General features: G+C 36.9%; 1 long non-coding RNA gene across 3 annotated transcripts in view; it reads right to left on the bottom strand.

The window, feature by feature from the left end:
- LOC132530751 (uncharacterized) overlaps positions 1-24,522 on the bottom strand; it is a 43,310-nt gene that overhangs the window by 431 nt on the left and 18,357 nt on the right. The window lies entirely within an intron of this gene.

Genomic DNA, 24,522 nt, shown 5'->3' with positions numbered 1-24,522 from the left:
TCAAAGACAACTAAAAGTAAACTCAGTCTACTAGAACATTCTGAAAGTGATACTCTTGGATCTGATTGTGAATTTCCAGAAAGCATCCATATTCCATCACACCTAACATAGGTCTAAATCTTTTAAAATTATGTTTTTGCCTTCAAATTTTAATAAATTACTTATGTTTTTATTATAGCATATGGTGTTTTAAAATACTTGACTGGAAGCCATTAGAGAAAGATTTATCTATACTTTTTTTATTATAATGAAAGTTTTGGTGTATTTTTCCTTGTGACAGTTTGCACCATTCATTCAGCTAGTGTTTACTGAGGGCTTCATATGTACAGTACTTTTCTGGGTGCTATTGCTTTCAGCAGTGAACAAAATAAAGCTTTTGCTCTCCTGGAACTAACACTCTGTGGTGGGAGAAAACATAACAAAACAGGGTAAGGGGTAAAAAGAGATGGGAATAATAAATGGAATAGTTTTACCATTTGGTTAACTGTCAAACTGTTATAAATCGTATGGCCAGAAGCCATTGACATATTTTAATTCACAATAACCAGAGAGCATCAAACAATTTACCAAGGCACTTAACCGTATTTATGGATTACAGCAACACTATGAGGTAGGGAACTATTACCATCCCCATTTATAGATGAGGAGTCTGAGGAGACATTATGTGAGTTGCCCAGAATTACACAGCTGTAAGTAAGTGGGAAGCTGGGATGTGACCAGAACCCATGCTCTTTTTTTTAATGTATGGACTTTATTATGTTTCATTTGTTTCTGATTTATGTGATTTTTTTAAAAGATTTTTTTTGATGTCGACTATTTTTAAAGTCTTTATGGAATTTGTTACAGTATTGCTTCTGTTTTATGTTTTGGTTTTTTGGCCGCAAGGCATGTGGGATCTTAGCTCCCCAACCAGGGATCGAACCCTCACCCCCTCCATTGGAAGGCGAAGTCTTAACCACCGGACCACTAGGGAAGTCCCCCTTCTGTGGTGATTTTTATGGCAGTTTTTTTAAATTTATTTTTTATTGACGCATAGTAGAATTACAGTGTTGTGTTAATTACTGCTGCACAGAAAAGTGACTCAGTTATACATTTATATACATTCTTTTTCACATTCTTTTCCATTAAGGTTTACCACAGGATATTGAATATAGTTCCCTGTGCTATACAGTAGGACCTTTTTGGGTTTTTTTAAATACATCCACTTTTTTTAAAATAAATGTATTTATTTTATTTTTGGCTGTGTTGGGTCTTCATTGCTACACGCAGGCTTTCTGTAGTTGCGGTGAGCGGGGGCTACTCTTCTATGCCCTGTGCAGGCTTCTCATTGTGGTGGCTTCTCTTGTTGCAGAGCACGGACTCTAGGTGCATGGAGTTCAGTAGTTGTGGCACACAGGCTTCAGTAGTTGTGACCCGCAGGCTCTAGAGCGCAGGCTCAGTAGTTGTGGCAAAATAGTCAATAATTTAATACTGAATGGAGAATTAAGGACTCTAGAGCTAACCTTTGGAGAAAAGTAAGAACAGAAAAGATAAGAATTGGAACACTCATTATTCCTGTTTTCATATAACAGGGTTTCTTGTCATCCAACTATTCGTTATCTACATCCTAATTTTAAGGTGTCTATAGATTCCAGCCCTTCTAAGTCAGCAAACTGCTCATCCTGTTTCAGCAAATTACTCACTGATGGATTCATAACATAAACATAATACCGTATAATAGAAATAAAATTCAAATCAACTTTAAAGTGAAATTCTGAATTTTAAAGATATAATATCATGAAGCCATTGTAAATAATACCAGAGATCTGCTGGGTTAAACATACAAAGCCATTGATAAATGAGGATGTATAGTTAACAATTTAAAAAAGAGATACAATAGAAGTAAAAGAAAAAACAATTGAGTATCAAATAATTAAGAGAAGGCCTTGGAAAACTTGAATTTTTACCAGAATTAGCCTGTTTGAGCTGCTAACATTGAACATGCAGTGAAGGACAGTTTACTGTCCCATAAACCAGTTTTGCTGAAATAATCACTCAAAACAAAATGTAATTCTTTTTTTTTAATTGTGGCACTTGTGCTTAATTAAAATTTAACCTAAATTTTACTGGCTATAACAGAAAATATACTGGATTCGTTTATATAATAACATATTTTGACATAAATTTCAAATGAAAATTATTTTCAAATGTATTTTCAATTACTCTTCAGTCACTACAGATGATTATAAGTATATGGATTTTTTTTTTCATGTACAAATCATCCTTGAAAAATAAGGATTCTTTTACTTGAGTAGGACTTATCTTAATCCAGAGATCAGATCTAGGTCCAATAGACAAAATTTTAAAACTTAAAATTTTCTAATAGTAAAAGGCACTTAAAAGGTTAAAACCTCCTAACAGACCAGCATTCCGACTATAGAATCAGCTGATTTATGGGTAGTGAGCATTTTGTTATCAAAATACTCATCCACAGCTGAGTGAGCCTATAGCATGGATACATGGTAGATTTCTGTACCAGAAATTGGATGAGCTTGTGTGTGGATCTCCTTCCAAATGCTAAGATTTCAAGGGCTTAACTGAGACCAGAACAGCATTTTCCAAAGTTGCTGGAAACAAAGAGTCCTTTAAAATGTTCCACTGACAAAGGGTTGTAGAGCCAAATAAAGTTTAAAATCACTTCAGACCAAACTCTACTTAACAGTGAAATTCACAGAGCACATTATAGCTCATTCCACATCTCAAAAGTCCTGCAGTCACGAAACATGTTTAAATTTACTGAACCCAGGATTTCTCAAGTTTATTTTACTACAAAATCCTTTTTCTTACATTTTTTTCTTTTTTGTTGACTTCCCATTCACTAATGTCCCATGGGAGCATAGGTGATAGTCAAAATATTTAACAAACTTCAAGTGAAGGGGCTAAACAATCAGGAAGCTGTATGACTAATTAGACTGACCCTAAAACTAGTGTTCTTTGGATCACTATTTAGAGGAAAAATCTGGTTTAAAACTGAGATCTTAATTGATAATCTAATGCCATCAATCTGCAAAGTTGCCTTAATTAGTGGGGTTTTTTTTCCTTTTTTTTTGGTTACAGTTGCTGGACTTAAAGTGTAGCTGATATAATGTAAATCATTTCAAAAAGGTCAAATGTATGATGTCACATGTTCTCTAGCATCAAATCCATTTCACTAAGTCTAAAATAATCTCTTTCAAGAGACGCAATATTTTTTTAACCCTGGAAGGTTCGGTTCTAACCTTAAAATAACTTAAAGACACTTTTCAAAACTAAACTAAAAATTGAAAAAATAAATAATAAGTAGAAAAGGGCAAGAGCTAAAGTAAGAGACATTTTCACCGGCCATTAAAAAAATTCTCTTCTTAAATCTGATTTTTTAAAATTAATAGAAAAGACTGGCAATTAACTTATTTTCCCTGGTGACTACTGCCTGTTTGGGGTGATACAAACATTTACCTAGATAACTGTGCTTTAGGAGTAATAAGAATTATATTTTTGGTCTCTGTCCCAGTTTCTGCCACAGAGTTTCTAAAACCCTTGGTATTTCCTAAGTGATGAGATGATAATGGTGTCTTTTGTTATGTTAACAAGGTGATCTTTGGAAAGCACCTAAGGATGGGAGCGGGCAGCCTGTGGAGCCAACCTTGTGATTAGAGGTTGGAACTTTCAGTCCCACCCCCTTGCCCTCAGGGCAGGGAAGAGCCACTCAAGACTGAGCTCAATCGCCCATGGCCAATGAGTTATACAGTCACGCCTGTGTACTGAAGCCTCCATAAACCCCCAAGGACAGGGTTCAGGGAGCTTCCCAGTTGGTGAGCACATGGAGATTTGGGGAGAGTGGGCTCCATGCTTTCTCCCCATACCTCGTCCTATACATGTTTTCTATCTGGCTGTTGCTGAGTTTTATCATTTTATAATACACCGGTTAATCTAGTTAATAGAATATTTCTGTGAGTTCTATGAGTCACTTGGGCAAATTAATTAAAGCTAAGAAGGGGGTCGTTGGAACCTGTGATCTGTGGTACAAGGGTCAGAAGCACAGGTGACAACATATACTTGGTGACCGGCACCTGAAGTGTGTGTGTGCATTCCTGCTGGACTGAGCCCTTCACATGTGAGATCTGATGCTATCTACAGGTAGATAGTGCCAGAATTGAGTTGAATTATAGGACACCCAGCCGTTTGAGCACTGCTACGCGCTCTCATTGGAAATGGGGTGCTCAGGACCACTTAATGCTTTCCAGGCTCTGGCTTCTGTGAATTCATGACAACAGTAACCTCTGAAACATACACATGTACCTTTGCCACAAAAAACTTCTGATAGACACATAAGAAATTAATAAAAGTTGCTAAGAAAGGGGGTAAGGGACCTAACATTGGTTGGATGAGGGGGAAAAATATTCCAGAAGGAATTACTACTACTATCTTTTGATAGTATGTGATTTTTAAATATGTGATCTCATTAGATTTTCCAAATACAAATAAACAATTATCATTTTTTTAAAAAAAGGCTGAAGAAAATGTAGTTTTATATACTTCAGGAAAAAGAAAATTGAGGGAGGATTTGATTATAGTGTTCAGTAGGCCAAGAAATGTGAATAAAGAAAGAATTACTATAAAGGGGCCAGAAAAATGATTTAGGAGACAAGACTTTAGGAGACACTTTCTGATAAGCAGAGCAGTAACTCTTGCCCATTTCCTTTGTTTTTGGCCACGAATGGTTAAAGGCTCCTGTGAGAGGGCTACAAGGGGACTAGTGTCCACATCAAGTGGATAGCTTAGATCCTGATACCAGCTACTGGAAATTATCCAGGGCCCAGGAAAGAAGTACTGGTAAGCTGCAGTTGCCAGCACGGTGCTTGGTAGATGTAAGTATTTGTGGGTCTGCTAAATTAATGGTAAGACTATAATTCATAATACCTTGCACACAAACTAGATTGGTAAGTTTTCAGTGGATGACTTTATTACCATTCAGAACTCAGTTAGATGGAACAGTACTCCTCAATGACTGAGAAATCAATCTTCCTCAATCTTCATGTATCACCATCTGCAAACATTGCTCTCTGTCACAGATTACCTGCCTTCAGCTATGGATGAGACAGTGAGATGCATTTCATTCTCCTCTTCCTGGACACACAGAACAATGACCTTTTCTAACCTCCCTTGGAGCCAGGCAGAGGTCAAGTTTTTGCATTCTTGTTTAAAGGGTATGGGTCTACCACTTTCAGGCCTGGCCAGGAGATATTATGCATGATTGCCCATGTTCCCTTCTGCTGTAGTTTAGGTAGTCATGCATTTAAGACAACACCTCAAGGTGGAGGGGGCATGGGTTCCTGATTCACTACTTGAAAGCAATCTGCTAAGAATGAACCACCTAATTCACATGGGTCTCTGACAAGAGAAATAAACATTTATTAAGTTAAGACACTTGGCTTTCAGGAGTGTTTGTTATACTACCTAGCATCAATTACCTTGAGTAATTCATTGCTAAACTGGTACACTGGTAATAACCACGGACTAGTGATGAGTCTACTTAATTCCAATCCTCTCCATTTCTCATTGCTGATTTACTCTATACTCACCAGAAATTATTTTTCATAGGACTTCTTGATGACCATGTCAGTCTAGAATTATCCATAGTACCTCTATGTCTAACTCTTCCTCCAATTCAACTTCCCAGTAGGGGACTGGCATTACCCCTCTGTGTAGATACAACCATGGAGGATCAGGTCCTAACGAGATCGTATCTAGAAGGGCCCTGTTCTGCAAGGCTAATGGTTTATTTTGCTATACCTTGGATTCATACGTTGATTTAAAATAAAAAGTGACATGATTTTTGAAGGTTGAAGCTGAGTGGCTGAACCAAATTTCTATAATCAAGTTAACATATATTTTCCCCCTGAGTCTGTACTAGGTCATTTCTTAAAAATTATTTTTTCTATCCTATGAACCTATGTTTACATGAGCATTAGTTATTATTCCCAACGTCTATGTTATGGACGGAAAATAGGATTCTTGTGTCCCAACTCAAATCAAACAGTAAAGTATTGTTTACATTATACAAGGTTTACATTGCACAGGACTGTTTATATTCTACAAGGATCCTGAGGTCATGTCTAGACCCAATGGGGAAAAATGTCATAATAGATTAGTAAGGACTGTAATGAAGATGGAAGGGGAAAGTGGTGGCATATGTGCTAGGCATTTATTTCCCCAGCTGAGGTCATTTCCTTGTCATGTATCACAATGCTACTGTAGTTGCTCATGTGCTGCAATCCACTGCCCACCCATCCACCCATCTAACATTTTTGAGGACTTAATCTGTGCCAAGGACTCTACTTTCTGCCTGAAAGGCAAGTGAAAAGTACAACCCAGGTCTTTCCTGAAGGAGCACATAAAGGAAGACTGATCTCTGAATAGTAAGTGACACAAGATAATGGCTGAATGGGTGGTTGCTTTTATCGTGTACTTGCAGGATAGAAAGCAGAGAGAAAAATAGCTCCAAAGAGTTGGACAGTTATATTATCATTGATTTTCGAGTGACCACCAATTAAAGGGCATGCTTAGCAGCTAGAAATGAGGACCTCATTAGATGACTACAAGAGCCAGACACTTTCAAAACCTTCCCCTAAACTCTCAGTTCCATTTTCATTTCATGAAGAGACAGCTTGGGAAGTCAGAGGTCACGCTCTTGTATGTCCACAACAGGGATGATTTAAGGCACCGGTAAGCTCCTGCTGAGCTGCCACCTAAGGTCATACAACTGTGAATCATGGCGGGATATAATGACTTGGGCAACATTCTTTCCTGCAAATACGTACAAGATGGATGATGAATAGTATTGAAGTATAATATATGGCGCCGATCATGAATTTAAATTCCCTCAGAAATGGAGGAGAAACAATTAGCAAAGGGCATTCTTCACTTCGTTGAGCAGCAATGCCTCTCTGACTCCTGAGACACTCATTTTCAGCAGTCAGGCCACAAGATGTGTCTTCAATTTCTGCAAAATCTAGTTCTAGCTAGATTTTGGGAACTAATGGGAACATGATCTTAATGGATGTCTCATGTTTCTCATGCAGTGTGGCTGTGGAATTTTATGGGATGGAGTCAACAAAAAAGACAGGTCCTTTTTTACAGCATTCTTTATATCTGTTCAATCTTGTCACTACCATAGTGTCCTACTAAAAGGACGTTTCAGGGACTGTGTGAGGCCTGGTACAGTGCGTTTTTATAGTCAGACTGGGTCAGCGGATGGAGAATCACACGAGAGAAAACAAGAGGATGAGGTGCTATTCCTGGCTCCAGCTTCACCTCAGAGAATGACCTTGGCAGAAGCACTTAACCTCACTTTGAATCTTTGAACCTCAGTTTTCTCATCTGTGAAATGAGGAAAGAACACCTGCCCCTTTGCTCCCTCTCAGGATTGTTGGAGGATTAAACAGATCAGGGCTATAACCTGAAGTACAGTGAACTCATGAGGAAAAAAATTAGACATCACTTAACTGTATAATATTCTTTTTAATCATTACTAATTTCCAAAGGTGAAGAAAACCTTGTTTAAAAAAAATATGTAAGCTGATTGTTTTTCTGGAAACAAAATAAAGGCTCAACTAGCAACCCTGCATTATAAAAGAGAACCTGAAATGCACATTCCAAATCTACTTCGAGACAGAAAGACCCCCAAATTCCTTCCAATTTCCTAAGATTTTTCCACTATAATTTTTTTCGTTATTGTCTTCTTCATAAAATGTTACTTATATTTTGGGGTTTTGCTATTGCATAGTTTAGCATATATAAGGAAATCGTCTTTCCAATTCACTAATAAAAAAGGGAGTACAGGAGAGAAGAAGGAAGAGCGGGAAGAAGGAAGGAATAAATAGAGAACAAACCCACGTGGCTAGAAGAAACTGACCTGAGAAGACAAAACAATTCATAATTTAAAATACTATATAATACAAATGAAGTTAAAGATGTGTTTGCCCAGAAGAGGACTGACTTGAAGTAAACTGATATGATTTTCTGGATAACACCCTGTATTTCCCTGCTTTAATGAAACAGTCACTCATAGAAGAGCTCTATCTACAGGGAAATTATGAAAGAAATAATCTTCATTTCTCCATGATTCTTTAAAACCAAATTGGACTTTATTCCTTCTTATTTCTCTCTCAAACTCCACTCTTTGACATAGAAAATAGCATTCTGGAATGACTTAGAATTAGAGATCAGTCAATATTTCATGATTTTAAGGTTCTTCATTATGAACAATGTGAATTTGGACCCAATAATCCTAATCCTAGCTTTTTCTTTAGTTCTATAGTTCTATTAGGCCATGTTGTTAGAGCACTGTTTACACTTATTGCCAACAGTCTCTGGATTGGAGGTCAAACTGTTACTTACCTTCTTCAGCATACCCTTCAATGATTAAATGCCCCCAAGGACTTTTAAGAATCAATTTCATCTTGTAAATATTTTTAAATTGACATCTTAACTTTATAGTTGCTTCCCCTGTGAGGGAAAGAGATTAGGGTGATGGAGGGTTTTTGCTTCTTACTTTGTATTTTTTCAAGTACTTATTACTTTCTAAATTAAAATCAAGGAACCAGCACAAGAATGCTAGTAAGGTGTAAGTGAGATGTAATGCTTGGTGTGCATAAGGGTTCAATAGTCCACTGTGAGAATGCAGCCTTTTGAACAACCTCAGTGATAAGTGGGAACCACTTGTCCAAGACTATTTTATTTAAGATGCAATACTCAGTTCTATCCCCTTCAATACATTTTAAGTACCCCAAGCTAGAATAATGGGGCTAGAGGTACAAGAAGAATATTATACCAAACAGGGGCAATATAAAAAAACATTACAATCAAATTTTCCTTATTAAAAATATAAGTCAAAAACCTAAATACACTATTATTCCACGGAGTTTTAAGGTATATTAAAAACATTGTGATAGGATGTTTCAAAAATTATGGTACAATCCCCTTCTGACACCCTCATTCCTGAGTCACCACTTCAGCAGGACTGGGCTTTGGCATACTCAACCCACATGATGAGACAATAGCAAAAGAGCTTGATGGCTCAGTTGCCGAGGACTAGCCCACTAGGTTCTGAAGACAAGTGGACCAGGTGCTCCCACTGTCCATGCCAACCACCAAACCTGTGAGTGAGGCTGTCTCAGATCAGCTCTCACTCAGCTGATCCATCAGTTGACTAAAACTGCACGAAGGAGCCCAGATAAAACCAAAAGTAAACACTACCCAGATGAATCCAGTCCCAAATTGCCAAGTAATTGCTATTTTAAGCCACTAAGTTTTTTCTTGTTTTTTATATCTTTATTGGAGTATAATTTCTTTACAATGGTGTGTTAGTTTCTGCTTTATAACAAAGTGAATCAGTTATACATATACATATGTTCCCATATCTCTTCCCTCTTGTGTCTCCCTCCCTCCCACCCTCCCTATCCCACCCCTCTAGGTGGTCACAAAGCACCAAGCTGATCTCCCTAAGCCACCAAGTTGTGAGGTGGTTTGTAATACAGCAAAAGCTAATCTATACTCTAATACGATTTGGTCAAGTGGGTTTATCCTTGAGAATGCAAGGTTGGTTCAGTATCAGCCAATCAATTCATGTGATTCACTGTATTAGTTAAAAAAAAAGGAGAAAATCATATCATCATTCTTTTTAGATAGAAGAGATAAAAAGCATCCCATGAGGTTCAAAATCTATTGGGTAGGGTAAATTTTATAAAACTAGATCCAAATAGTAACTATCTTTCCTTGATAAAGGCTATACACCAAAAATACATGGCACATGTATACACTAACAAAAATTATTATACTACTAATTTTTTTAAAAAATTAGCATTTCCTTTAAGGAGAGAATTGAGATAAAGATTTCTAACATTACTGGTCTATTGGAACTGACCTTTTTGGAGCTGTGTATTGAGAGAAATAGAAAGAGAGAGAAGGTTTAGAAGAATATAGATAAAAATGTCATATTTATAGATTGTTTTGATTACGTATTTCATTGGAAACACAGGAAAATCAATAAGCTATTAAATCTAAGAAAAGAGCTCAACATAGGGGCTGGAAAAAAATTAATACACCAAAATCAATTGTGTTCCTCCATAGCATCAATATCTAGATACAATACAAGACGAATTTACCATAGTAACAAAACCTATAGAGAGTATGGGGTTTCACCTAATAAATTATGCAGAAAATCTTCATAATGAAAACTTTATTAGAGGACACATGAGTAAAAGAAATATATATCACAGGTATGGATGAGATGACTTGCTATAAAAATATAAATGTCCTTATATTAATCCATAAAATTAAATGCAACTGTAATAAAAGGCCAAGCTTTTTTTTTTTTTTTTTGAGGGACAGCATAAAAAAGTGATTCTAAAATGTATCTGGAGGACTTCCCTGGTGGCGTAGTGGTTGAGAATCCGCCTGCCAATGGAGGGAACATGGGTTCAATCCCTGGTCCAGGAAGATCCCACATGCCACGGAGCAACTAAGCTGGTGCACCACAACTGCTGAGCCTGCACTCTAGAGCCCACGAACCACAACTACTGAAGCCCACAAGCCTGGAGCCTATGCTCCGCAATAAGGGAAGCCACTGCAATGAGAAGCCTGTGCACCACAACAAAGAGTAGCCTCCTGCCCCACCCCTCACTGCAACTAGACAAAGCTCGCACGCAGCAATGAAGACCTAATGCAGCCAAAAAAGAAAAAAAAAAAAAAAAAAGAGCAGATTGCTCTATCTCCTATAAAAAAAATAAAATAAAATAAAATAAAATGTATCTGGAAGAATAAAGTTCTCCATACAGCTAAGGTAGTTTTGAAAAATAAACTCAAAATGGAGAATGTGCCCTATACATTAAGATATATTGGGAAGTCATGATAGATAAGAACTGTGTGATGCCCTTGGAAGAAACGGCAAACAAGAAAACAAATCAAACAGGTGGCCTAGAAATAGAGCTATATACAGATAGGAAGTTGGCACATGAAAGAGATGGAATCATAGTCCAATGGAGGAAGCTGAATTACAGCTTTTGGGGAAACAGTCTCATTTTCAAGAGATATGAGACTGGATCTTAACCTAGTGATATCACTTATGTTGTACCCAGTCCTATATAGCTCACCTAATCTTCACAAAAAAATCCACAAGGCATAAACTATTATCCTCATTTTACAGGTGGAAAAACTGAGGTATGAGAGATAAAATGACTAGCCTAAGAAGTACATGGTGGAGCTGGAACTTAAACCCCACAGAAATCATTCTATTAACCATTATGTTATATAATTCCACCTAATGTACAAAACTAAAATACAATAGTTTTAATATCTAAATGTGAAAAATAAAATCTAGAGAGAATAAAAGAAATTGCAAGGTAATATATTTGTGATTTCAGGGTAAGAGATGAAATAGATCTTTGAAAAATAAAGAAGCATACATTGTATGAAGCAAAAGTGATGAATTTAACTATTAAAATTATGAATTTATTAATATAAAAAATCTGATTTAAAAAAATGGGCAGAAGAGCTGAATAGACATTTTTCCAAAGAAAACATACAGATGGCCAACAGGCACATGAAAAGATGCTCAACATCACTAGCCATCAGGGAAATGCAAATCAAAACCACAATGAGAGATCACCTCACACATGTCAGAATGGCTATCATAAAAAAGAACAAAACGAACAAGCCTTGGCGAGGATGTGGAGAAAAGGGAACCCTGGTACACTGTTGGTGGGAATGTTAACTGATGTAGCCACTAGAGGGGTGGGATAGGGAGGGTGGGAGGGAGACACAAGAGGAAGAAGATATGGGGACATATGTATATGTATAGCTGACTCACTTTGTTATAAAGCAGAAACTAACACACCATTGTAAAGCAACTATACTCCAATAAAGATGTTAATAAAAACAGAAACAAAACAGAACAACCATATAATCCAGTAATTCCACTCCTGGGTATATATCTGAAGAAAACAGAAACACTGATTTGAAAAGATGCATGCACCCACATCCAGTGTTTATAACAGCATTGTTTACAATAGCCAAGATATGGAAGCAACCTAAGTGTCCATCAACAGATGAATGAATAAAGAATACATGCCATATATACACAATGGAACACTGCTCAGCCATAAAAAATGATTAAATTGTGCCATTTGCAACAACATAGATGGACCTGGAGGGTATTATGCTTAGTGAAATAAGTCAGACAAAGACAAATACTGTAATGATATCACTTATAAGTAGAATCTAAAAAATAAGACAAATGACTGAATACAACAAAACAGAAACCGAGTCACAGATATAGAAAACAATCTAGTGGTTACCAGTGGGGAGAGGGAAGCGAGAGGGGCAAGATACAGACTGGGAATTAGGAAGTGCAGACAACTATGTATAAAATAAATGAGATACAAGGATATATTGTAGGGCATGGGGAATATAGCCAATATTTTACAATAACTTTCAATGGAGCATAATCTATAAAAATATTAAACACCATTGTTGTACACCTGAAATTAACATAATATTGTAAATCAATTATACTTTAATAAAAAATTAGAATTTTATGTACAATAAAGGATACCAAAGTCAGACTGAAAAACAGTTGATGGGTAGAAGACATATACATTATCTAAAACCCAATAAAGGACTCAAAATCTGAATACAAAAACTTCTACATCTCTAAAGACACAGAATACTCAATAGAAAAATGAGCAAAGGTCATGATAGGCAATTCACAGAATGGAAAACATGAATAGCAAGAAAGTATAGGAAGACCTAACTTTTCTAGAATCAGAGCAATGCAGAATTAAAACACTTTACTTCCTATGAATCCACACATGCCAAATTTCCAGAAGTTAAAATGCAAATTATGCCGTGGAGCAACTACGCCTGCGCACCACAACTACTGAGCCTGCGCTCTAGAGCCTGGGAGCCACAACTACTGAGCCCGCGTGCCTAGAGCCTGTGCTCCGCAACAAGAGAAGCCACTGCAATGAGAAGCCTGCGCACCGCAACGAAGAGTAGACCCCTCTCGCTGCAACTAGAGAGAGACTGAGTGTAGCAACGAAGACCCAATGCAGCCAAAAATAAATAAATTGATTACTTTTTAAAAATGCAGATTAACAGCATGCGGTGACAAAGGATATGGCAAGAGAGAAATTCCAAGTATTGCTGGTGAGGGGAAAATGGTACAGCTATTCTGGGGAGGAATCTGTGAAATAAGGCATATATATGACTTCTACCTCAGCCATTCCACGGCTGCACTGTTACTCCGCACTGTTACTCAAGGGGACATGTGGAAAGAGTGTATTAAGGCTTTATGGTGGACATAAAGTGTTGAAAATAGCCTAAGTATGTATCACCAGGGTAATGGATAAGCAAAACATGGTATTAACATATGGTGGAATATTAGACAGTGGCCAGAAGCAATAATTTCTATGAAGCAACATAGACAAATTTTAAAACAATAATTTTGTGTAGAAAAAATAAAAGAATAGGATATGATTTTTAGTTGATACTACTTTTGCAAAAATTAGAAAATACAAAACAATTCGGTATTTCAAATATATACATATGTTTAAAATAACTATGAAAGGTGGGAAATTACATATAAAGGTGGGAAATTACATATTAAATGGCCCAAATGGTGCTATATAGGGGAAAATAAAGGAAATAAATCTGGCAGAGGAACATCGGGGCCAAAACCAATCTTAAAAGTATTAGAAAATAGAGTGACCATACACACTGATGATAGAGTGACATGAACTGAGGCATATGGTCCCTTTTGAGTAAATGCCTTAAATACAAACTAAAAAAATAATGTCATAAGATTTACAAGCACTATAAAAATATTTAGCATTATTGCAGTAGATAGTAGAAATATATAACCTTTCAACTTAAATAAAAACAAGACTGATGAAATATCATCTTTGTTCCCATGTCATCCATGCAAAGGAAGAAATAATAAATCAGCTTTTAAGATAGAATTTTTTACAATGAGAGATAAAACAAAGAAAAAGAAATCCTAACTGTTTATCCCATTAAGGGAGAAAAAAACAATTTGAAAAGTCAGAGTAGAACTCTCTGAGGACAATATTTAACATCAATTTTTGTAAAACAGAATTTTAAGAAGCTGGTTTTGAATTGTTTATAGAGTTTCTAATTAGCATGCTGAGGAAATACAGGGTCCATCTTAATCCAGAAGCAAATAAAAAGTTCTGACTCTTAAAATTCTAGGCTCTAGAGTAGGTGCGTGCTGGTGTGCTGGTGTGTATGTATGTGTGTGTGCACATTTGCTGTGTGTTTTCAATAAACTCAAGAGTACATAACGGTGTATGTTATTACATTGTAACAATTCTTAAGCAAGTCTAACTGAAGGTCAGTAGCAAACAAGTAGATGCCGCTTAGGTGGCCCCCCAAACTCTCAGGTAATGCGCAGATCTGGCTTGGCAATCATGTTCTGCTTTTAGACATAATGCATTTTTATGTTCTTGTTAGCATTGAAAGACTAACTTGAATATTCTGCAACTGATGAAATGGACAACAGAGCAGTAACCTAGAGTTTACAAGTATTTGGGGCAGTAAAACTTTAGTTCTAGATTTAACTTGGATTTTAGTCCTAATTTAACTTGGATTTTCTACAATGCATTTTTTTTCTATAAACTGGAGGTATATACCACCATAATCCTAAAAAACCTGTGACTTTGGGCTTCAGGGGTCTAAGCCTTCTCTCTAAGTGACTGAAAGATACAACTGGATATTAGACCTGTCTAAAAATTGTCCTTTTCTGCCCTCACATACAAGGGTTCAGCTTGATTTTTGGATAGCTGTCATTAAAAAAAAAAAAATGTGCAAAGAGCTAATGCCTTTTGCTACAAGACAAAACAATTTCTCCTGGACATGCAGTAATAGGAGGCAATGCCATGTGTTGGAAGCATGCACATATTTTATGATAGATATTAATCTGGAGGTTAACAGCTAGGTGCTCTGGTTGAAGTAGTTTATTTCAAACATACATATAATGTTAACCCACTTTGTAACAAAGCCTTCAACATTTCATATGCAAATTCTTTTTTCTTTCTAGTTTAAGCCCAAGGAAATCCCTATAAATCTTGTCTCCAAAGAGAAAATATAAAGAATTCGTAAGATTAAAGAGTTCTTATCAATTGTATAAAAAACTAGAAATGTACTAACTAGACAAAAATGTAGATGTCTAAGAGAACGTCCAACAAATAGAAAAGTAGAGGACTGCACTGAGATTGCAATCCTGAGAAAAATACGTTATTTCTAAATGAAGAAGTAAAAGGAGATAGTATAAATTGAAGCCAGAAGAAAAATTTAAAACCTACAAAAATACGAGTCAATACAAAGTTAAAAACCCATTAATTTTACTATATACCCAAAGGCGTCACAAAAGATCTCATGAATATCACAAATTAAAATAAAACAAACAAAAGCCAGAGATATTGTTTTCCCCAAATTGTACTACTACCTGCTTATTGCTTCAGTGGTAAGAAGAAAAATTATCTTCAAATAGTTAAATTGTATACCTACTTATATTTTAACTCTTAGGTGGATTTGTTATATAATATATATGATCTTTAAAGAAAACTTGTTGATTGTTTATTTTGGCATCTGTTAGGAAATTCCTATTTAATTAGATAAATCTCCTTAGATAACTCTTAAATAAAAATAGATGCAAATATAGTATGTTTCATATCATTCATTTTAGACCTCTAAGAGTTGGAAAAGCTCAACCTGGAGAAGAAACTAGTTTTATTGAGGGAAGAAACTACTTTCCAGTTTAGAAGAGGAGGGATTATCCCATTTCTGTAGAGGAAGCAATCAGGAAGATACAAAAAGAATGATCCTTGCCTAGCGCTAAGGCCAGAACTGCTGTGCATATTGTACCAGCTCTTGTAAAAACAGCCACTGTGCTGGCGCTCACAGGCCCGGGTCATGGTGTGTTCAACGATAAAACTTTGTTCCGAAGGATGGAACTCCTTCGGGCCAAAAAGCTTTCACCTGCATTACTCCATTAACCTCACTGTTTTGTTATGGGAAATGTGTTTATTTTTTGAAATGACATTGAAATATATCCTTAAAAGAACACTTTAGGTCTCAACAAGATTCTCTTCTCTTTCAGCCAACACATTACCTCTTAGAAATCAACAGTCTACTTCTTTCTTTAAATCATCACATTTCAAAGCTGTAGCAGCTAATAAATGTTAATATGATTTTTCCAAAACTGCAATCTCCCTAAATTTCTATGCTGTCTTCTTTATCCTGTCTTTTCAAGGTAAAGGTATCTTTCCAGTTTTCTTAGCATTATCAGGATTATGGATTTTGTTCATTGTTAAAGTTCGTTATTTATGGACATAAGTTAATGTAAATGCAAAAATATCTCGTATTATTCACAAGCTGGCTGACTTAAATCACTCGCTCTTAAAACAACTTTACTGCTCTCCAATCTGTTCAAATGCACGGAAATATAAATTCAGGATGATGTGGCTTCTCTGCAATGCTTTCTTTTCAGGCTGCAGTCTACATGACAGCGTTATATCTTATCCTTGCTGCTGCTGTTGTTCAATCTATAAAATCTCTCTTGAAGACCCCCAAAACAGCTTGTAATTTAAACTTTTACTTTTGGTGACTCACTGTTTTCAAATTGCCATCTCTGACCATATCCCCCTTCCAGGGGAATTTATGCAGACTCTCAACCCATAATTGCTTTACTCTTTACCTCTATTTCTGGGTTCTTAAATTAACTGTTACGTCAGTGTGCTTCATTACTCAAATTATTTTTTCTTAGGAACTTTTCCTGGAAGTAAGTTCATGCTATTTTTGACAAGCAAACATTTGACTTCTGAAAGAATTCTTATGGAAATGGGTTTATATCCCAAATGCACCACCAAAAATCTTTGTGACCTTGCATAAACGTCCCTTACCATTTTAGGTGCTATCTTTACTTGACTCCAAAGTGAACTGATTAAAACTATGAGCATCTAGTTGTTATGCACTTTTGTCTCAGTTTGGTCAGTGAAACTCTCAAAAATCCATCAGATTTTCATTATTTTTATCATTAGCCTGTTTGTATAAAATAAGTTACCATTTATGGAGCCAGTGTTCTCCTTTATTCCGGCATCCAATCATTGTAAATATTTCTCATGGACACATTCTTAGAAGGCCTATGAATAACTTGGCCTCTTACTGATTCTCCCTTTTGGAGTCTTACTAGCCAGACTTCCCCAATAACTTTCAGAGAGAGTTTTCCCCCTTTCCGGGTCTTCTTTTTGACTTCTATACGCCATAGAACTTTCAAAAGTCATCACACCAATACTAATATTACCACATACCCTCCAAAAAGCTCCAAGCTGTTTATGCCTATTCATTAAGTTAATACTTTATCAAAACTTGTCCAATTAAGTAGTTTTAGCACAGATATTTTACACATTTTAGCACAGACATGCTCTGTTTAAGGTTGACAGATCCATTAGGAATTAACTTTCTGGTACATTTTCCCTCTGACATTTTCCTCACAACTGCGTTTCCTCATAACTGAGCCATCAGTTATCGCTTGCCTGTAGAAAGGCAGATAAGAGAAAAGAAAGCTAAGTGAGAAAAGATATGTAAATAGACTAGCACAATATTGGACACATAATAAATATTCAATAAATGATAGCAAGTATTCTTACCCTTATCCTCATATTAGTTTATATGTATTAAAAACTGATTACTGGACTCAACTCTTACTTCCATTGCTCATTCGATCCTCACAGAAACCTTGGAGGAAGTGAGGTTTTATCCCCATTTTACAGGTTGGGAGACTGCAGCCTAGAGGGCTTAAGTACCTTAACTGAAGTCATATAGTCAAGAAATAAGCCTGTATTTGTCACAATCACCTGCCCATGCTTTGATGTGACACCACCACCCATCATATACCCAGCTTCACCAAGGTACTACTAAATTTTTGACTCTTACTCTCTTCTCTTTGCTTCATACTGCCATTGTCACCAGCCCACTCAAATTCACTTTTAATTTTCCAATGTTAATGAAGCGAGTAGAAGGTGGAAATTGAGGTTAAAGGAGGAAACTTTAATGTTATTCAAGGATGACTTCATCTTAACTTCCAGCCTTCGTCTACCCATTCTCTGCTCCAGTCACACGCAGAGTATTTGCTATCTCTTCCATAAGTCTTGACTTTCCTTGTCTTTATGCCAGTTTTCTTTTCTCCATTTACAATGAATCTCCCTTTCCCTTGGTTCTTCACCATTTCTTACTCCATACTCTCCATTAAAATTCAAATCTACCTTTAAAGCCCAACTCATATACCAGTTCTGTCCTGCAGTCTCCTGGATCTGCCAAGTCAGAACTAACCACTTGCTCCTCCGTGCTCCTGCAATGGCAATGATGTTAGAAGGGCGAGTGATTTTACAGCTCGCTCACCACCTGTGGGAAATATGTCCTATTTGCCCTTCCACATCCTTTCTCCACCCAACTCTATATGGATGGCTTTCATGGCCTATCTTAGTAAGTGTCCTTGCTCTGGCTTCTGTTTGGCTCACCAATGAAGAGTACCAATAGAAGATTGTAGGGAATGAAGGAGGGGAGTGAAGTTAGGGTATTAATTCTTGCCAAATTGCTGGGAGTTGGCCGCATCCCCCAACTAATGTATAGTGCTTCTCTGTGGGGTGTCACAGCATCTTTGGGGAGGACTCTCTCTCCAGCAAGTCTTCCTTTCTCTTTCATCTCCTATAAAGTAGCCACACTTTTACTGAACCCAGGGCACTACACTATCTCTTGATTCTCTACATTGGGCTCAATTTATCCTTATTGATGTACCCCTGATTTCCTGCTGAGACCCTGTCTGATGAACTTCGTAATATGCTCTTCTAAGCTGTTAATTTTACAAACCACATTATTACACTTATTAGAAGAATGTCTTCAGGACGTGTCAGTAAGCTCTGATTGATGATAATGGTAAACAGCTAGAACTTATGGAACATAAAGTATGCTTTGGTTACTCTCTTGAGTACACCGTGTGCATTATTCTAATTAATTAAAATCACTATTAGCTAAGCAAGGCACACAGATGCTAAGAGGTTCCCAGAAGTAACTTGCTCGTGGTCACTCCAGTGTCTCTGTAGTGTTTAGGACTCAGATCTGTCCAAAGCCTAAACCTTAAGTTCTAGGTCTAAGCAGTGGGTCTCAAACTTGAGTATGCATCAGCATCACCAAGAGAGCTTGCTGAAACAGGTAGTGGGCCCCACCCCCAGAGTGTCCGAGTCTGTAGGTCTGGAGCAGGGCCCAAGACTTTCATTTCTAAAAATTCCTACGTGCAGCTGACGTGCTGGTCTGGGTACCAGACTTTGAGAACCACTAGTCCAGGCATTTTAGGTCCAGAATTTCAGGTGTTAGAATAATTTTCTGGTGATAAATGTCCAAAAAAAAAAAAACCACTGCATTTTTCTGTTTGTAAGGAGGTAATACATTCAATCTTAAAGAGTCAATAATGGGGCTAAGTATTTAAGAAAGAAAAGTTATTCTCCAGGAAGATGGGAGGAGACGGACATTCTAAGGACAGGAATGCCCTTTCAGGAAACTTGCAAAGGGAACAGAAAAATAACATAGTAAGATTCTGCTATCCAGTGTTCACAGAACATGAGTGGGGTACTCTTGACGGTAAAATGGGAAGCCAACTTTTGCTCACCATATACATACCTTATTCAGTACAAATGTTTATTAAGAATCTCCAAAAGCTAGACACTAGGCATCAGGGCTACACTGATAGAGCAGATAAAGTGCCTGGCCTCAGGGAGCTTGTGCTTCAGATGATGTACATCAGCTAGATAGACTGAATGATGGATACTATATTGGGTTCACACTTTGTCTCAAGAAAAAAATATATCCATAGACGTAATCCAGGAGTCAAATGGCAAAAGACCTAGCCTCAAAGTGAGTGTTAATTTCATTAAATGGTAGGTAAAAATTATTTTATATGCCGAGATAGGCTCTGCTTAAAAGACACACTATTCCTCCAAACGTATTATACAAGCCAGCTTATGAACCTGTGACTTTTTCTAGGAGAAATGCTGCCTTCTTTCCCAAGAAGGGAGCGGTAGGGGTCGGGGTGGAAATAGTTTCATCATCAGAGGCACAGTCTCACTACTACTGCTCAGCCCCAATTCGCAACCTTCTGAATGGTTTCCAGACTAAGTAATTGAGCAAAGTGATGAAGAAAAAATGGCCCATTAATCTTATGATGCGTGTTATAACTTAACTCTGGGTTTAGCATAGGAAAAACATTATTTGCATTGATTAGAAATATGCTTTATGGCTGCATATATTATTCACTCTGAACATTCTAAAATTATTAGCTGGGTTGACATGATGAACTGCACAGGAGTACTTCTAGATGGCATCTCAATGTCATCTGTTACTCACATCATATAGGTCTAGGAATCAATATGTATTTTACTCAATATGAGATCTTATTCCAAACACCAAAAATATGCCTGTTTTTATTCGATGGTTATCATCATGAAACTACCAGCTAAACATCATTTAGAAAATTCAAAGCAAGTAAATTACTGTATTAACTGTCCAACTATGATTATGACTTTCCTCCACTTACAGCTGAACCTAATATAATGATCTGGTCAGTCTGACTAGGAGGATTTATTCATTAATTTACTCAAATGTTCTGAGGTATATTTTGAAGGACTTAAATTATGGTCTCGTTTGTAGGATCCAACAGTAAGGGTGCAGGTTTACCTCCTACAAGCTCTGTGACCTTGCCCAAGTGACTTAGCATCTCTGAGCCTCACTTTCCTAATCTGTAAAATGGAAACAATAATAGAACCCAAGTTGTAAAGCTGAAGGAAAAAAAGTAATATGGTAATGTATTTTGGCACGAAAGAGCAGTTACGCTGATGGTCATTATTTGTGAATACTGTTGCTAAGATTATTGAAAACCTGTTGTGTGTTAGGTGCTGTTCAAGGACTAGAATTTTAAGACTGTTCTTCACCTTTATCCCAGTTTTACCTGCAAAGTTCTGCCATGCACTGGAAAAACATACTGGTATTCCTAGGGAAGGGGACCACTCAGGTGACATTTTTGTTTCACCAGGTATATAAAGTATACAAAGGTTATAGTGTACCTTTTAAGTCCTTTGGACGTCTAGTTACCTTTCACTACAATGATTCTAGTAGATCCTGATAGATACCTGAGACAAGGTCAGGTCAGTGATGTTGGTACCTTTTCTGGCTTAAGAGCATAGGGCAGAAACACAGGAAGAGAGGTCTTCCTTTTCCACTCCTGTTACTAAGAACCCTCTCGAATAATGACAATCTGAAACAGATCACTACATTGTTGCATGTTGTAGAATCAAAGCAGTGTACAAAGCAAAGAGCACTGGCCTCCATTATACTTGCATTTCACTTGAGATTCACTTTTCTAGACCGTGGAGAAAGCAGATGTTTCAACACTTTCCAGGTACTGGAATATTACAATCTGATGGCAATCTCCACCACTGCATGTTTGATCACACTATTCCCTGCAAATGGAATGCTGTTCCATCAAGGTCAGATTGACCAGTGCAAATACCTGATTTTATCGTACGGTCAGAACCAAATTAACTTACTGAAATTCTGCCCAGCTCAGGGTCTACCTTCTCTGTGAATCCTCCTGTGAGATCCCAAGTTACAAACAACTCTATCTTCTTCAGAAGACATTGTATACTATATAAATAGTAATTTACATATAAATATATGTATATGTGTGTGTATTTCTTTGTTACATTAAGTTATAACTCCTGTGGTTTCTCTTCTTAACTAAACTGGACCCCCTTATCATCACAGTGGCCATGTACATCATTGTATCCTCCAAAACATCCAGATAATAATATCATGGATTCAGTATACAGTTGTTTAATAGAAAACAACTAACCACTGCAGAATACTAGTGTCTCTCAAGGTGTGTTCAGTGGATCATAAATCCTATGAGACAGTCCATGAAGGAAAAGATTTCAAGTAAATTTGGGATCTGTTGTCCACTACATCTCCTTATCAGAGACTCATAATTCACAAGACTCGTAAAAAGCTCTATAGCCAAAGAAACTGTTGACTTAGTTTGACCCAGTATTTCTCTTACAAGAGTATCAGTTCTGGAGGTCAAGGACATTTTCCACCTCTAATACAACATCTCTACTGCCTAGTAGAGTGCCTGGCACTTAGTAGACACCTAATAAATATTTGAATAAGTTTCAACATACATTCCCCTTTTAAGCTATAGAAGAAAAACATAGTATATAGTAGATTTTGATTGGGGAAAATAATAATATGAATAGATAAATTTACACAAATCATTTTAAATGATTTTTTTTCCACAAATCTACACAATTGCACATTTAGTGGTGATAGTAAACGAACTACATTTACTTCTGAAAACTTGCTAAGAAGCATGGCTACTAAAAACTACAACTTGAACCCAAAACAATTGATTTAGTTCATCGGTCCCCACTCCTTAGCAGTTTTAATATAGAAGAAAATAGACGCATATATTTCTTTTCTGCCATAATATGACATCATATAAGGAATGCTATTTCATTAGCTAGAAATAAGATTTGCTTTTGTTATTTTAGTACATTTGATCACATAAGAATAATTCTAGATTTTTTTCCCCTCCTATGACTCTCATAGCATCCCCATCTAAAATAGACTTTGGAGATTTAGATCAAATGTCATATCAATTGTCCTAGACTGCTTACTATGTGCTTTCACTATCGATTTTAATGTCAATAGAGAAAGGAGAAGGAAAAGTCAGAGGGAAATGAAACAGGTGTATGCAATACCCCTCTTTACTACCGACATTTCTCAGAATTCTGGGGGAAGTTGCATCTATAAGTGGAAAGTTTTTCACTATGGAACTCACGGTGGTTGAACTTCTCATGAAGAATTTTTTTTTCACTACTGAAGAAAAATATGTTTGATTTTACCATAATTGAAAAGTTCTCCTGTTTCTACTTCTGAGGTTTGCCCTCAAGACTACTGTTTACCTAATGGAAGTGACTCCTATGCATGGAGGAAAAAGTACACCATTTGAAGGAAAAGCTAAAGGAGTGATATTCAGGTAGCTCCTCATTCCACCAATGAAAACATACACATAGATTTTCCACTTTACACCTCATTTTCCACCTTATTTTCATGATTTTGAAATGAATATGTAGGGTCTGATGAGTTTGTCGATAGTCTATAATTATTAGTGTTATTAAAATAGAATACAAATGATAAGCCATATGTAAAAATGCTGTGTGAATAAACTGCTATACCCCAAATAATACAAATGAGTGAATGGCAGTTAAATGCTAAGAGAGATTAACAACATAAAGGATATTAAAAAAATGATGACCGTATTTCATATTTATGTGTCTTTTTCTCTCTCTCTCTTTTTTTTTTTCTTTTTTTGCGGTACGCGGGCCTCTCACTGTTGTGGCCTCTCCCGTTGCGGAGCACAGGCTCCGGACGCGCAGGCTCAGCGGCCATGGCTCACGGGCCCAGCCGCTCCGCGGCATGTGGGATCTTCCCGGACCGGGGCACGAACCCGCGTCCCCTGCATCGGCAGGCAGAACACTCAACCACTGCGCCACCAGGGAAGCCCTTCCCTCTCACTCTTACTCAACTCCTAAATAACTAAGAGAATATGCTCACAAATGGTAAGCATGTTTTGGATGTTCGATGTGTGTTTGTGGGAAAGAACAAAAAAAAACTGCCTCAATTAGGTCAAATATCATACAAGAGATGAATGAGATTAGAGATGGGATTGGGATTTGTGTTAGTTACTCAATAGCTAACCAATCACAGATATGACAGTGTAGTGCAATATGCAAATATACTTTTAAACAACTTCTCTTAAGTTATCTACTGTCTGTAAAGACAATCACACTCAACTGCTCTGCACTTAACCCCAGAGCTTGAGTTAGAATCTGTTAGAAATAGGTACACGTTTCATTGCTTTGGCAACATTTACATGGCTCTGCATCAGGCAATACAACTGCTAAGATCACACTCTGGAAATTCAGGAAAGGCTAGTGTCCAGTTCTGGTCGTTCTACCACCCAACTGTGATCTAGGATAAATTCCTGATTAAAAAAAAAAAAAGAAAGAAAGAAAAACCCTGAAGACGCTGAAACAGTATTTCCTACTTCACAGGGTCTTCATGGGGATAAAAGGTCATTAGGATAAAGTGCCTCTCACCCAGGAAACACTGATAAATGCTACTGATGCTACCATCATCATCATCATGACCGATCAAGAACATATTGCCACATGGAAATTCAACATTCCCTGGGCCATTCACAACTTTCCTTTAAAGGACTCATATTCTATGTGGGGTCTTAACACCTTCAAATAACAGAAAATACAAGTCTTTAGCCTTTTTTTCTGTAGCTAATTTTGGCATCTTTCACCTCTGTCC

This window comes from Lagenorhynchus albirostris, chromosome 12 (assembly GCF_949774975.1).
Source record: "Lagenorhynchus albirostris chromosome 12, mLagAlb1.1, whole genome shotgun sequence".
Taxonomy (NCBI): domain Eukaryota; kingdom Metazoa; phylum Chordata; class Mammalia; order Artiodactyla; family Delphinidae; genus Lagenorhynchus; species Lagenorhynchus albirostris.
The sequence above is the reverse complement of the archived record's forward strand: the minus strand, read 5'-3'. Positions and strand labels throughout refer to the sequence as shown.